A 17,399-nucleotide genomic window follows, 5' to 3' on the forward strand; every position below is an offset into this window, starting at 1 on the left:
GATTGGCTAAAGCAGTTGGTTTCCTACTAACCATGGAGTGCCAGAAGTTATTTGCTATTATTTGTGGATAAAAGATTAACTATGATACAAGGTACAGTGAATTCCATCTTTCTATAGTAAATTTTAAATTCCACTTCTTTCCCATCCCAATAGCACCTACTTTCACTAATTCAGAAATCAGTGAACCTGTTCATTGATAACCACAGCCCATGGTCCCCCATTTTGCTTTTGGGCCATTTTATATTGCTTGTTCACGCTTCCTGTAGTGAAAACGGGCACTCTAAACAAAGGTGAAGCTTACCTCTATTTGATTTGCAGAGTTAGTAACTCTAGACAGAACTTTGAAACAAATGGTTAATCGGGATTGTGTGGCTGATTGTTTCCCATGTAGATTCCAGTCATGAGCAATTAAAAGTTCTGTGGTGGATACCCTGGTCTACTCCACCAGAATCCATGCTCCATCTCCACTGAAAATCACATGCCTCTTCTGCACATCCCACCCCCCACAATCTCTTGCCCTCATGTACCTTGTCCCAGCCCTATGTCAACTCTGACAACTCCCCAGAGACACTCACCTCCACCTGGGGTGCCCTGCCTCTGTGGAGCCCTCCTGGACACCTCTTCATTCCCACCCTACCCCCCCCCACACACACACACACAACTGAAGTGCAGGGGTCTGCACCCACACCAAAGGGTGATGGGAAACCCTGGATAAATTTGCTCACATTTCCTCCACCCCCATCTCAGCCCGGAACACAGTTTTGGCAAATTTTTGCTCAGGCCCCAAGAATTCAGTCTTTTGAGTCTTTGAAACCCCATTCCTTCTAAATTGTTTCTTAGGGAGTTGTTGATGTTAGCTTGTTGTTGTTTTCTAGAGATGGGAATGAAGAAGGAAAGTGTGGGGAGTGCAATGCCTATAAACACGCCACCCAGGTGCCCCTCCTTTAAATCCTTTTACATCCCTTATAGCTTCCCCTCAAACTTCTCTGATAAAACTTCTCTGTCCAGGAAGTACTTTTCACATTTAACCCTTCCCTCTCTTCAATTTTTATAACATTCTCACCATTTTTCTTAAAGTCTTTTTTCCTCCACCTTTGTCATGTGGCACCAACTCTATCTCCTTCTCCAAAACTCCATCATGAACAACAACAGCACTTCTGAGGTTTTCTAAGAGTGAAAATACCTTAGGATATGCAGAATGAGTCAGGATTCATATCAGAGCAGTGGTTCTCAAAGTGTGATCCCTGGAACAGCGTCAATGAGCACTGGAACTTGATAGAAGGGAAACTCTCCCAACTCACCCCAGACTTAGAAACTCCCAGAGGAGGGCTCATGGAGTTGGATTTCATGAGCTCTTCAGGTGTTTCTGATTGAGGTAAACTTTGAGGTTAAAATAGTAAACAATGACACATGATTCTCACTGAAACCTCCCCGTATATCAGAATCACTTGGGAAGCATTTACAATGTAGAGATTCATAGGATCTATTCCCAGAAAGCAGTTTCAGTTGGGCTCTGATGGGGCCCAGAGTTTCCAGCTGATCTTACTGTTCTGCTGGGGCTGGTACAACATTGCATATCCTCAAATAAGAACTAAATGGGACAATAATTTTTTCTGTTGTGGAGGGCTTGGGAGGCAGGATGGTGTGGGGAAGGAGGATATGGTTCTAGTCTCCTGGTTTAAGTACAGAATGTTTAATGTTTATAACCTTAACTCTAAAGTAGTTGTTAACATGAGCAGAGAGCAATACTGCTTGTCCAGCTTTTTAAAACTTGTTTCAATAAAATACATAAGTGGTCTTTAGAATCCCTGAGCACATGTGGTAGAACTGCTTAAAGTAAGCAGAACTGTTCAAGCAGCATGGACACCTAGGTTGGCAACAAAGCCCTTGTGGTTCATGGATGGCTGGCTGAGTGCCTTTCCCCTTAACAAATAGAGCAGCCCTTTAGGTCGGCGCTCTGGGCAACTGGCCTCCTCACACCCTCCTCTCAGCCCCCAATACTTTGGAAAGCGGCTGCAATTCCGCTAATGTCTTCAGACAAAGGCATCATTTTATTCAGTTTTTATTAATAGCCCGAAGTGTTGGAGACTTTGTAGACTGAACCCTGTGGGGAGAAAAGTTAGACACCGGGTGTGGATTTAAGCCTTATGCCACCTCATCAGGCCATTTTCCACTTTCTTTTCATAAGGACCAAAATAGACAATGGAAAAAACACCAATTGCAATGTTCCAAATGGAAATGAGACACTGCTTTGGGGTAAAGTTTATGTTTAGATAAAATAACACAATCACACAAAACTCTGCATTTTCTGGTTTAATCAGCCTCTGTTACCACCAGCTGATTTTATTTAGGGGTTTTCTTTTAACTTAGGTAATCATTTAGCATGTAGTCATAAGTAGTAGAAAAGTTTCGTATAGGAAACTTAAAGGTTGACCAATGGATTCAAGTTTCAGTATTTTCATCTTGGTTGCATGAATGACCTTGATTAGAAAACCAAGTAAAATGAGCCAAAAATCGAGCGTATTATCTGGTTGCCCCAGGAACATTCACCAACCTACAGTTGAGGAGAAATCACCAAGAGGCATGTGGTATTTATAAGGAATTTGAGTGCCAGTTTGTCTCTGTGCCCAATGACAATAAAATACGTTAAATATTTATTCTGTGTTTACAGGATACATGAGAAGGGCAAAGTGGTTATTCTCCAAGTGAAAACACATCTGTTCTTTTGTTCATGATATTCTAAACAGTGCTGGGAATAGATGTTCATTGTGAAAACTACCTGCTGAGAATTCCATAAAATCTTGAATCTCGTCTTTGAAGTTATCTGCGAAACTCAGGGAAAACAAAAGTGGAAGGAAACACCATAGAGGTAATTTGAACACTTGTCCATGTCAGACGCATACTATTACGCGCCTTTAAGAGTGCACTAAGTTCTCCATGTTTTTAGATACGTCCTAGAGTGCTCACCTTGAACCTACCCCCACAAACTGTTGATGTGCAGAGCCTGAAAGCAGTGGGGCAAGAAGTAGACAAATTTGCACACAGTGATTCCAAACCCTTCTGAGCTTGCAGGTGACTGACACAGGTCAGAGGACTTGGAAGGACTTGACCAAAGGTCCACGGGTAGGAAATAAAACACACCCTGTGGTGGTAGAGAGATCAGAGGAGGAGAATGGCCACTGCACCTAGTCCAGTCATCAAAGGGAGACAGAGCTTCTAGGCTATGGTGGTGGGTGGTTCCAGTCCTTGACCTGACCCAGAGATGTAACCTTTGTGAGGAGCCCTCTTGGCTGAGGTAGCACCAAGTTGGTGACCTCCCTTAAACAGGTAAAAGCCTCCACAGCCAGCCAGTTTGTCCTAGCCACTCTTCAGAGGCATGACCAAAGGGCCTGTGAACTGTGAGGGAGATGTTTTGTTTGGTTTCTTTAAATGAACCAATGCACGCAGGAAACTCAAAGACTTTGTGCTCCCTACTCCCCTTTTGAGTCTTTATTATTAATAAAATCATAACTCTAAGGAGCTACAAAATAGTCAAAATTGGAATTTAAAATATGATGGGCTTCAGACTCATAGATACAGACAGCAGATTGGTGGTTCCCACAGGGGACAGGGGAGTTCAAGTGAAGGGATTAAGGAATGCACACTTCTAATTATAGAATAATTCTAATTGTAGAATAAACTGGTCATGTAGAGTCTGGGAAATACAGTCAACAACACCGAACTCATGAAGTGAGAGACAGTCACTAGACTTTTGCGATGATAACTTCTCAGTGTATTATTATGCAGACCACCTGAAACTCCTCTGATATTGCATGTCAATTCCACATCAATAAATAAAACATAATATGATAAAATAAAAATGATGGGATTTCAAGAGCCTTTATTCAAGTTAGATGACACTGTGACCCCCAGAAGATGAAACATAAACTTCGGCTCTAGTCCTTGGTCATTGTCTCAGTAGTCTGCTGATTAGTCAGATATATTGAGCCAAAGTTAAAACTGGGTTTTTTCCTGCTCCAAAATGACATGATTGTTGAATCCAAAAAATGATTTTTTAAGTTTTAAGGGCCAAAAGTAGAACACAGAGAAGGCAATGCTGGAGCAAATCCCAAAAGATGCATATACACTAGTCAGGTTAACAAAAGATTTAGACCCAGAGAGGCAGCAAAAGACAATACTGTGGAATCTCCATCAGAGAGGTTTTTAAAGATTTTATTTATTGATTTTAGAGAGAGAACTCTCAAGCAAGGGGAGGAGTAGAGGGAGAGGAACAAGCAGACTCCATGCTGAGCACAGAGCCCAAGGTGGGGCTTGATCCCACGACCCTGAGATGATGACCTAAGCTGAAATCAAGAGTCTATACTTAATCAACTGAGCCACCCAGACACCCCCTTCATCAGAGAGATTTAAAAATATTTTGTGCCCCTGAAAATATTTTTTAATGCTGATTATATATTGTGTCATTAAAAAAAAAGAAAGAAAAACAAAAACAAAAAACAAAACTCTACAGGGCACCTGGGTGGCTCTGTTGGTTAAGCATCTGCCTTCAGCTCTGGTCAAATCCCCAGGTCCTGGAACCAAGTCCCATGTCAGGCTCCCTGCTCAGTGGGGAGTCTGCCTCTCCCTCTGCCCCTCCCCAGTGCTCATGTTCTCTCTCTCGTAAATAAATAAAACCTAAAAAAAAAAAAAAAAAAAAACCCTACAGATTGTAGTTCTTTAAATGTTTTCTGTGCATCACCTCATTTGGTTGTCTAGTAGTCCTGCAGGGTAGGTAACACTATTAGTCACCGTTGTAGGTGAGGAGGCTGAAATCTGACATGATGCTGAATTTATGACTAGCTCCTGAACTCACCCTCTTTTACACCTTCTATGTATAATTATACAGTATTACATGGCCTCATCATTAATACCTCCTCCAAAGCTAATCAGCATATTAAGATTTCCAAGAATTTATCACCAAAGCACACATAGTGTGGGAATTAACTTCTTGGCATGACTTGTGAAAGTGTATGTCTGGGCCCTCAGATTCTTCTATTTTTCATTTTTTTATTTTGGGGTTTTTTGTTTGTTTTGGTTCTTTAAAATTTTGGTGCTTTTAGTGCTTTATGTTTTCCTTTATTTTTTCCTCTGCATTTCCCCCAAATCATATGCAGATTGCCAATTGTACTTTTTGAAGCAATACATTTGGCTTGATAGAAAGGGAAATGAGAAAAAAACTAGATTTTTTTAACCTCAAATTTTTTTTTAAATGCAACTGTAATCATTATATATACAACTTTGAGTCTTGTTTTATTCATTCAAATTATTATCAGCATTCTTACATTGTTAAACATACAAAAACATTTAATGGTTGATCCTGTTCTCTCAGGTAAATAGACCATAGGTCTTTTAACCAATTTTCCATCATGTGACTAAAGCTAACTTTGAAGTCTAAGGGTTAACCTAACTCTCGCTGCAGCTCTAGAGCTCTAGAAACTAATCAGTGGGTACTGCTGTGAGTTGGTATCTACAAGGCTATTGCAATCAGTGAACTCTACGGCATGTCACATTTGATCAGTTTTTACCATATTAACAGTGATTACACGTTTCTCGAGTTTCAGAGGGAAATCAAATAATTGACCGCAGCTGGCGATGTTTTATTTTACATGGAACACCCCAGCTGGAGGAACATCAGCCTAACCTTGAACAGGGCTTGAACTGACTGCAAACATTTAGGGGCAGCGTCTCAGGTTGGCTAACTTTCGCTTCTTTGCTAACTTTTCATTTGGTATCTGAATATTTTCAAAAGTACACATAGGAATTGCAAAGCCTTTGCCGAGATCCAAGGAGAACCCAGAAGCCCAACAAGCTTTATTCCAAGAATGCAAAACAACCCTGATCATGTGGGATATATCATAGGCATTTATGAATGCCTATGGAAACTGGAAACTCATTTGATCACCTCAGGTTTTGCAGCTGCTTCAAATCGATAAGCAAGGACAGTCCTGTCAGAGTAGATGTTTTGAATACCAGTAATTCTTGTCACTTTTATAAACAAGAATGAAATAAAAACGAGAAGAACCAAAAGAAAAATAGAAACTTTTCCTACCACTTATGTTTACAGCCTCTGCCCAAGAGTCACTCTATTTTACCTAAGTGAACTGATTAAACCCAGAAGTGTTCCCTGAGTGTGTGATGCAACATTATTAATATCATGTTTATCCCTTCTGCATTCTTAGTTGCAATAGTTTTGTTATTAGAAATGTCAAATCCAGGGCGCCTGGGTGGCTCAGTGGGTTAAAGCCTCTGCCTTCAGCTCAGGTCATGATCCCAGGGTCCTGGGATCGAGCCCCACATCGGGCTCTCTGCTCAGCAGGGAGCCTGCTTCCTCCTCTCTCTGACTGTCTCTCTGCCTGCTTGTAATCTCTGTCTGTCAAATAAATAAATAAAATCTTAAAAAAAAAAATGTCAAATCCATTCTAACCTCATGATCCACAGAATTTGAATCAACATGTTGTATGATTTAGACTTTAATTTTTCTAAAGATGATTAGTTTCCATGGGGTACTGTAAGGAAAAGGGGGGAAAATGATCATAGGAAATATTTTCTAAGACATATCCTTGATTTACTAAAAATAGAGACAGAAGCAAAGAACCCAGTCTTATTACAGCTGCTTTTCACTTGGCAGAACAAGGATGCTGCTGTCTATAGTAAAGGCACTTGTGGTCCACACTTGAAATAACAAAAATAATCCTTAAAAATTAAATTAGTACAGTATGTCATACTCTTACTTAAAAACCTAATTAAGGACCAATTGGAATCAGCTGATGAAAATATTTTCACTTCCATATAGCCATATACACATATGAACATATACACATACACATTCATCTATACTTCGCACAAACTCGCGCCTACTATAATGTTAACTTTAAAACTTTGATCAGCATTTTAAATTTTGTATACAGTTCCACTATTATTATTTGCTTTCCATTTTAAAATGTAGGCTTACCATGTCTGTTTTCACGTGGAACAATGTTATAAGGTGAACTCTTCTGAAGAAGCAGCCTTCAAGCTTTTTATTTCCAAAATCTTACTTTTAAGAAAATGCTGATGGATAGCTTTAAATATGCCTCGAGAGTCTATAGGCCCATCCATTTTGGGGGGTGGGAGGGCTCTCCTCCATTAAGTGAGTGTCGCTTTTAAACACACTTCACAACCAGAGAATGGCTTTGGGGGTAAAAGAATCTTGTAGGTATTTTATCCCAGGGATGATTTTAATAATACTTCAAACTGAGATGTCACTTGGGGCCTAAAAAATGTATGAATCAGTTTAAGGGGGATAATGTATGTCAAAATCGTAAGCTATTAGTAACAAGAGGATAATCGCACTATTTTACAAACTGGTAAGTCAGGTTTATGTTACCATGGCACAACCATTTTTCTGCAAATGCAATCTTTATTTTATTTTATTTTTCGAACTCCACTTCCAGGCCTGCAGTCACTTTCCAGGGTGTGGAATGGACCTGCTGTGTTGGTCTAGCGTCTTTGTACCATCCCATGTGGGAACTTAGTAACCTTTGCACCGCCACAATTAGAAATAACAAAGAGGTATGTATTCATTCAGTGCAAATTCTTAGCATTAATAGTTGGCCCAGGACCGGTAAAGTTCTTAGACTGGCTCCTATCTCAGTTCATTGTGTTTCCGCCTTGGTAAAATAAGCATGCGGCTAGGTTTCTCAGGCTTAAGGCTAGACACCAGTTTATAGGGCAAAAGGCAACGGGGCAATTTAACTCTTAGTTAAGTGTTTTGCCATTAATTGGGCCACACATTCTTACAAGCACCGCAGCACACAGTTTGGTTCTGAGAAGATTTGTAAGCATTTTGTGTGTCTTTTGTTAGTCCCAGCATACAGATTAGCCTTCATTTAGCAGACTACAGTATACAAGACTTTTCTTAATTGCTTTTCATGCATAGTTGGAAGAAACAGCAGGCAGCCTCTAAGTGAAGTTTTTTGGAAACAGTAGCTTAAAGTGCCTCCTTTCCTGTGTTTATTGTTGACAATGCAACCAGCAGGCCAAAGCCGCTTGGGGCTGTTGAAGGCAGGGTCACCTGAGCTGCACGCGCAGCTCGCTTTCTCAGTACAAAAAACAGAAGGGCCGACTTAGCTGCGATGCCTTTGTCTCTGGGACTTACTGCTGAAGAGGAGGGATGGGAAAGTCTAGCCAGTTTTCCCAAATTTAAATTAATCTTGTGGAAAGTCACATGTTTAAGCTATTTTTTCCCATTAGTGGCTGATGAAAAGTTATCTGTTTCCTCAACTCTTCAAGCTTTCACAAAAGCCACATTTGATGACGATAAAATAAAGACTTCATATTCGTTCAAGATTTCTTCTTCTTTAAAAGTGATCTTTTTCTAACCAAAGACAGGCAAACAGAGTTACGTGACAGAATACAGGTACTTTATGGGTGATGCCATCGGCTGGCATTTGGGTGGCCTCGGCACACTGACTTCTTTAGGGGCTCGTGGTCGTTCAAATGTAACTGGGGAGGGACAATCCAGTCTGTGTGAACAGTGACACACAGGTAGGCTGATGGGACTGGTCAGGCAGAGTGTGAGGAGCTTCTGGGGAACACTCTGGCTCCATAAGAAGGATCAAGAGGCAGTTCCCAGGCAGAGGTTGCGCATTTCAAGGGCGCAGGCTTTCCCTGGAGCTGTTTGGCACTAGTTCCCGGAGCCACCTGTTAGAGCTCAGAGGGCACTGTGACATCTCCAGGAGTTGGGCGGTGAGATGAGCTACAGCAGCGTGGACGGGTCTATACAGCAGCCCCTTGGCATGTCCCAGCCAGAAGGAGGGAGAGGTCACTTTGTGGAGGTGATACTCAGTGCTGTGGATGTCCCATGTGGTAACATTTCTTAAAACTTAGGTTTGACTTTCGACATTGCTGTTGGCTGATGACAGCAGCAAGTGGGAGTTGGAGGCGGACTTCACAAGGACACAGCTTAGGGGGACTGTTCTGCCTGCCCTATTTCGTTTACCTACCAAAAAGTTTATAAGGAGCCGAATTTCCAACTGCATCCCTTTTCTTTCCAGTGCTATCAGCAAGGTCTCTTCAATTCTTCCATTATAATCCTAGCACAGTCTTTGCCTCTTATCCTACTTTTCTCTAAAATGTTTTTATCTTATCATTAATCTGTACTCCTTTGGGGTTTAACACTCTAATGTCAAGCAACTGAAAAAATATGACTTTTGCCCTGAAAGCTCTCCTGTCTGCTTGTCTCTTGTGCTGATTATCTTCTGCTACCTTCCTCGCGCCTACCTTTTTTTTTTCTAGATCAGATTTTCATTCAAATACTGTTAAGGTTCTCAATAAGTATTTTGGGAATTGTATGTATGAACAAAAACTTCTAGGTCACCAACTCTCATCAAAAACAGAGAAGAATCTCAAGAAAGGGGGCTGTAATAAAATAGAAACTCATTCATACAAAATCCACTCGTGGAAAATTTCCCATAGGGTCAAATACTAAGTTGATGCTGGCATTCTTCACATTTCATAGTTACAGATGTCATTCCCTACAAATCTTACTTTGTAGCCTAATAATCTTCTTCCTGAATTCCAAAGTTACCTTAATACCTGGGTATTTTTTAAAAGCTGAATGAATGAATGAATGAATGAAGTTGTTAAGAATAACACAAATTTCATTGCATTTGCAAGTACTAATTATGTATGCTAAACTATATTCCATAAGGAAAAGGTAAGAATTTTTAAAGACCAGCATAATTGCTTTCCCCTTCTAGCACATATCTCTGTCTCACAGCTCTTTGAAATTGTCTCTAATGATACTGACACCATGTACAAATATGATTTTTTCAGGATCCTAAACCCTCAGATTGTGTTTAATTATAGTTGACATATAGAACTTTTCAGCCAGATTAGCCAATTTTCCTATTCCTTGCTTATTTGCAAAAATGTGTATTTAACTCTGGGAAAACATCACCTAACTGAAACCTCCTAAATTCAAGGTCTTAATCCACAGGCAAACACAATATTGGCCACATTTCACATATGCTTTAAAAGCCTGGTCTGTTCATTGATTGGAATGATTCAGTGGTAGTCGCATAATTGTTTCTCACAGGCCACTAAGAAATGTAAACTCACTCTGATAGCAAAGTTAAAGTCTGATTTATTAAGATGGTATACATATTTCACATACCTAATTCATTCCTGCACACTCGAGTGGGATTAAATAACACCAAATCACGTCTAACTCCATAATCCTGCTTTTGTATCACCTTCAAAGAGATGTCAACATTGACATATTTACACTTATAAATCCATAGCCATTATAATAATAATAAATGCCTTTTGAGATATTCCTAATACAACTTCTTGTGAGTATTGCAACCTTCTAGCTATATTCCAGACTCCAACATCTTATTTTTTCATTTCATTTTATTTTATTCTTTTCAGTGTTCCAGCATAAATTGTTGATGCACCACATGCAGTGCTCCATGCAATACGTGCCCTCCTTAATACCCACCACCCAACATCTTTTTATAAGAAACCTTTAGTTCCACATAAAGTAACTCTTTAACTGAGCATTTCTACTTAAGCTAGTTTACAAACTTTGTCTTGTCCCATTTAATTAAATTACAGAATGAAGAACCACTAAAAGGAGCAGAAATAGGAATATTACATATGTGGAAATATGTTCTTTATCATATTTATGTTGGTGACTCCTAAATTTGTACCTGTGGCTTTCTTCTAAGTTCCAGACTATGTATCTTACCACCTATTCAATGTCTTCCCATTAAGTAATAAGTATCTCAAACTTAATGCAACCAAATCAGAACTCTGATTTCCCCACAACCCATCCACCCAATATTTCCCTCTTTCAAGGCTCTCCTCATCCTAGTAAGTAGCACTACCATCCACCCAGTGGCTCAAGTCAGAAAGTCACTTGTCAGCTTTTTCTCTTATCTCTCTGTCACTTTTCTCTTTCCAGCTCTGTACATCCAACCCATCGGGTAGTCCTATGACTCCAAAATCTAAGGTGCATCTTAAGCCTGTCGCTTCCCTCCATAATCGCCCTAATCCAAAGCACCATCATCTTTCACCAGGACTATTGCGACAGCCTCCTTTCTCTAAGCATGCCTCCACCTCATATCAAGCATTCTTATAGAATCTGAGTCATCTTCTCTTTTTTAAGATTTTATTTACTTGTTTGTTTATTTTTTATTTATTTTAGAGAGAGTGAGAGCATGTGTGTGAGTAAGGGAAGGAGCAGAAGGATATCGGGGGACGGGGGGAGAGGAGGGGAAGGAATCTCAAGAAGACTCCATGCTGTGTGCAGAGCCTCACACAGGGCTCAATCTCAGGACCCCAAGATCATGACCTGAGCCAAAACCAAGAGCTGGATGCTTAACTGTCTGAGCCACCCCGGCACCACTAAGTCATCTTTTAAAAACATAAATCTGATCATGTTACTCTCCTGATTCAAACATATTAATGGTTTTATGTCAATATCACACTGACATAACCAGACTATATAATATGGCCACCGTGGCCCTCCATGTTTGCCCTGGCTAATGTCTCCAACCTTATCACCCACCTCTCTCTCCATTCCCCATTCTACTTCTTCCACAGGTCCTCCAACACAAGGCAATTTCCAGCTTCAGAATTTTTTTTTTTAAAGATTTTATTTATTTATCAGAGAGAGAGAGAGGGAGAGAGAGCAAGCACAGGCAGACAGAATGGCAGGCAGAGGGAGAAGCAGGCTCCCTGCCGAGCAAGGATACCGATGTGGGACTCGATCCCAGGACGCTAGGATCATGACCTGAGCCGAAGGCAGCTGCTTAACCAACTGAGCCACCCAGGCGTCCCCCAGCTTCAGAATTTTTAAATGGTCCTGCAACCTACCTGGACCACTGTCCCCACACCAAGCATGGCAGGTTCCTTCTTATCCTGGTGGAATCAATTAAAATATTTCCTCCACAGAGAAACCTCCCTAACCACCAAGCCTAAATTCAGACTTTTTAAGCCCTAAAACTTACACAATTGGGGGGATTCTTTTTTATGGAAAAATAATTTTTTTAAATCTTAAATTTGCAAACATCACAAAAACACCTGATCATGGGATGCCTCGGGACCCCGGAAGAGGCCAGGACAAGTGAAGGACACTGAAGCTTAGCCTCATCAGTTTCACAGTGATTCGAGTTCGATGACTCCCCTTGTTCAGCAGGTAGTGACCTGCTCCCTGACACCTCCCTCTCCACCTCCACCTCCACCCCTAATATCATTGCATCTTATTTATCCTTCCTAGCACTTCTCACAATGTGTCACTTGTCTTGTCTGCTTCTTGCCTCACGTTTCAAGTTACAATGGGACAGACACCATGAGAGAATGCGCACCACCAAACATAGCATCTGGCACAGTAGCACTCAGTAAAACTTTGCCCTTGAATGAGTAAGTGACAAAGTGTCTTTGAAGATGAACTGTGCCAGATAAATGCAAAGAGCTATTTTACAATTTAAGTTTGCATGTAATTAATATGGGCTTGTTTTCCTTCCCTTTCTAAACCCATTCTAAGAAGAAGTTTACAGTATGGCACAATTCCTGGTGCAGAGGAAACAATTGTTATGCCCTTTCTATCTGTTCCAAGCCTCAGGAATTTTTAAGACCACAGCTAATTTCCTGAGACCAAAAAAAAAAAAGAAAAACAGTTGTCCAAGAGGTTGGCTCCCTGGGTCAAAAATCACCATCCTCTGTGTTTTAGAGGAAGATCTGTGCTTCAACACGGCTTCTGCATGTTTGACACTAGACCAGGGTCAGTGTATTAGCTTGCTCAGTGGAACTCTGGACATTTTCCAGACTCAAGTCTATCTTTGGATACATTTGTGTGCCCACTGCCTCATTTATTCATGTTTTGTTGTTGTCATTGTTGTTCTTTGGTCAGTGGCCTCATCACACAAGATATTTTCCCACTCTCCAGGTTGTGGCTCTGAGAAGGGGATCAGTCAAGAGCCTGTGGTTTGTCTCCGAAGACAGCTAACATCTGAACCCAGGCATAACTGGAGCTAACACATCCCTTCCTGAGCTTAAAGGAGAACAGGAGGACTTGAAATGTTACCAAGACTTATTAAAAGAATATCCAACCTAAGTCCAAAATACTTACTGATCTAGCTATTTAAGTGTAAGGTGTTGAACAAGCACTTTAAAAAAGTACGACGTTTATAACTGTCACTAATATTTCATGTATTTGACATTTTCCTTGTGCTAAAACCTGCAGTGGAACTTGTCAATAGTAGGAATTATTAAATTCCAGAATTATCTACTAAAGGATATCATTAAATGTCTTTCAGAATACTCTTTTTGAATGAGGTAGGTGATAGATAAGCCACTGTCATACATAGATTTTTATCTGCTTTTACCTGGACTAGATAAAAATTAGTGGGCTTGCTCTCAGATCTACAATGCTACAAGAATCATGTTTGCCTTCCTTTGAAAATCCCAGGGCACCTGGGTTGCTCAGTCCTTAAGTGGCTGCCTTCGGCTCAGGTCATGATTCCAGGGTCTTGGGATAGAGCCCTGCACTGGGCTCCAGCAGGCAGGGAGCCTGTTTCTCCCTCTCCCACTCTCCCTGCTTGTGTTCCCTCTCTTGCTGTCTCTCTCTGTCAAATAAATTTTTTTTTAAATCTTTTAAAAAAAGAAAGAAAATCCCTAAAAGTCCTCAAAAAAAGAATAAACTCACAAATCCAGAAAGGAACTCAAGGTTCTTTTGTATTTATACGAACAAACTGCAGTCCATTTGTTGAATGGCTCAGGATCTCTGCCATTTATTTATTTATGGCCGGTTCAACAGTCAGCTGGAGTGTATATTTGATGGTTAAATGAACCTGGGGTAGGTTAATTATGCCAGCAATTTAACCTCATTCCTATACCTTGCAGATTGAACCTTAGTATGACCATATTAGACTCTAAGCTACAGTATTTCAAACACAAACTTCTGACTGGGAGCAGTTTCAGAATCAATTTACATTCAAATAAAAAGGGACTCCAGTGAGAGGCACATTAAGATGTTTAAATTATGGGGCATGTGGGATTCATCAGGCAGGAAAAGCAGTTGTAAATCAAGCTTATGGTGAGTGGGTTAAACACACAACAGGGTTTTTAATGCATGGGCAACACTTCCTAGTGCCTTTTTTTCTTTTTCTTTCCTTCTTTCCTTCTTTCCTTCTTTCTTTCTTTCTCTCTCTCTCTCTCTTTTAGTTTTAGCAACTTAATTGGAAATGTTAAGGAAATAGCAAAGAGTAAATAACATTTTTTAAAATGACAACTACCAACCATATTTATAGTTTTTCATTACTATAGGCATGCCAGCTTTAAAAAGAGGGGATAATTAATAGTAGGAACTCTTTTCAATACACCAAACTAGAATGAATGGGAGGGGAGGCAAGAGAGAAATGAGACCAGAAGTTTGAAGGACTTTTAAAAGAATTACCTTTTGTCTTATTTCTTTTGTAGGTTCTACCATCTTGTATTACATATGAATTTTCCCTGGTGGATCATCCTAACGATTGTGCCTTTGCAGGGAAACAACAAAATATCACTGGGTGGTCAAATGAGTCCTCTGACTAATTGCTTAAAGGGGGCAACTGACATCTCCCTTTTCTGGCTTTTTTTACTCCTCTATTCCCTAGGCCAGGTACCATGTATTCTCCTGCAACTTCTAGGGCCTTTTTTGGTCCTAATTACTTAATTGATTTTAAAAAAAATGGTAATTTGATATATTTCCCAAGCCCTTGCATTTCATTCCTGAAGAGAACAATGTTCTACCCAATAGATTCACTCTCTAATGGCAAAATGCTAGGCAAAGTCCTATTTAAGCACAAACCTAACCTTTCTCAGTAATAAAGTCTCTATGCCACCAAAACTATTTCATTAAGTCCAAAAAGTGATCAAATCATTCAAACTAGTTAGTGAACATTTGATTAGATGACCCACAAAGGTAGGCAAACTATAACCCAAAGGCCAAAAGCAGCCTACCTCCTGTTTTTGTAAATAAAGTTTTATTAGAACACCACCATGTTCACTCATGTATGTATTATCAATGCCTGCTTCTAAGCCTCAAGGGCAGAGCTTGCAACAGAGGCTCTACTAAGCGTTAAGTATTTACTATGCAACACTTTACAGAAAGGTGTGCCAACCCCTAGAATCAGGTTGTTCCCTTTTACAGCTGGCTGATAGGTTGTCTTCTATTTTTCCAATATGTACTCATCCGAGCCCTTAGGAGTTATCCTTATTTCCCCAATTTCAGTTAAAGCCGCCTCTGTTTTGAGAACCCTCAGTGTGCAGCCTGGAATGCAGAGCCTGCACTTTTGAAACGTAAACACTTTGTCTCGATATAATTTTAGTACTTCTGGAACTCTCTAGGAAATGAAAAACACCAAGAAGCTCCCCTGACAAAATTTAGCTCATATTGAGAACACATATCATTGCAAGAGATGTCTTCTTGCTCACCTAAACAATGAACAATAACCATTCTTGGGGACCAAAATTTTACCAATAACATTAAAAAATATATTGGCTTACTTGTTTTGTTCATTTATGTGAAATAACCTGTTACTTACAATGAATAACAGCAAAGCATAAAAAGCCACTTCCAAAGCTGGAAGATTAAGTGAATCAATCTGGAAGTTGATATCCCCATAGAGATAACCAACATAAAGATGTTAAGCTTCCCATAAGTTTACCATTCTCTGTATTTAAAAGTGGTTAGAAAAGAGTCTTGGTTTTTTGACTTCCAAAATAAATCATATTTGGAAGAAAACACATTTTTATCAGTTATATAAGTTTTTGTAGAATTGAGTATTATGTGGTTTTTTCAGAATCTTACCTTAATTGAATGAGTGTTCTTCCTGTCTCCTGACCCTGCTACTTCTAAGCACATCAGCTTAAGAAGAAGAAGAAAAGAAAGAGGATTTCAGTCTTCAACCTGAGGATGAATGAAGGGAATTTTTTTAGTTTGGCATCTTAAAGATGGTGGAGCAAGAACAGGGCAGCGTGTAAGATCTCTTGGAAGCCACTTTTTCTTCTTGCCTGGGTAAGCACTCAGTGGGGCCCTGTTTGAGAACTGTGGACCTTAAAGAGAGAATTCAAGAATAAAAGGTGGAATAATTCCGGTATTTATTAAACACCTACCATGCTCCGGGCACTGCTCAACAGGCTCTGCCCAGCTCCACTCACCTGATCTTAGAACTTGGAGTGAATCCAGGTGCCCTAACTTCAAAGCTCTTTTCAAGGTGGGTTAAGGAGGCTGTTTTGAATGAGTGAATGTTTCTAAAGAAGGCGTGCAGGCCCTGTAGTTTCAGGCTATTGGTACTGGGTATATAAGAGAAGCTGAAGACAAGATTGCCTGAACTAGGGATTTGAAAAAAATTTAGATGAGATTCAGGGATATTGATCAAAGGGCTTAAAGAATGTCAATCTCTTCTATTTGTTTCATACTTGGCTTTCTAACAGTTCTGCACATACTTCCTACAGTCCTGTATTTGATTTAATGAGCAGAACAATATGAGGAGAAGCAGAACAGGGGAGAACGAACAAGAGGGAAAGAGATAAATGTTCACAGACAGGACGATGCCGTCTTCATAGGTATAATATTTCTGAACTCCATGCTTCTTTTAAAGCTCTGATAGGTCACTTGAGTTATAAGTCCCAGGGAAAGAGTTCTGCAGTAGAGATTTTGTTTACATTCATCTATTCTTTTTTTTTTTTTAAAGATTTTATTATTTATTTGACAGAGAGAGAGATCACAAGTAGGCAGAGAGGCAGGCAGAGAGAGAGAGGGGGAAGCAGACTCCCCACCAAGCGGAGAGCCGGATGTGGGGCTCGATCCCAGGACCCTGGGACCATGACCTGAGCCGAAGGCAGAGGATTTAACCCACTGAGCCACCCAGGTGCCCCTACATTCATCTATTCTTTTGTCTAGTTGAGGCAGAAGTATTTACCTCAAATTCTCTTCTTAATACTAGTATGGGGATCTTAGAGAAACCTTGATCCCCCAACCAGAGTCACCAAAATAATGTAGAAATAAAATGAATGAACCAGATCAACTTTATTAGCTTTATTTGCCATCCAGTATAGACAAGAAATAGTTTGTTCTCTGTTTCATAGACTATTTACCATCTCAGAACGATCCTAAACTTCATATATAATTCAACCTACCCTTGCTGATGACCCTTATTTTCCTAAGACCCAACCCTACAGCCCATTCAGTCCCATTTCATGACGTGTAGTGTGTGCGGATGGTGTTCTGGCTATTTGGAAGAGCAGCCCCAGCACTACCAAGAGGGGTCATTCCCCTCCATAGCCTTGAGATTAGTGGGAAGTTCTTTTCTACATTTGCTTTCATTTCT

This window comes from Lutra lutra, chromosome 3, assembly GCF_902655055.1.
Source record: "Lutra lutra chromosome 3, mLutLut1.2, whole genome shotgun sequence".
NCBI lineage: Eukaryota > Metazoa > Chordata > Mammalia > Carnivora > Mustelidae > Lutra > Lutra lutra.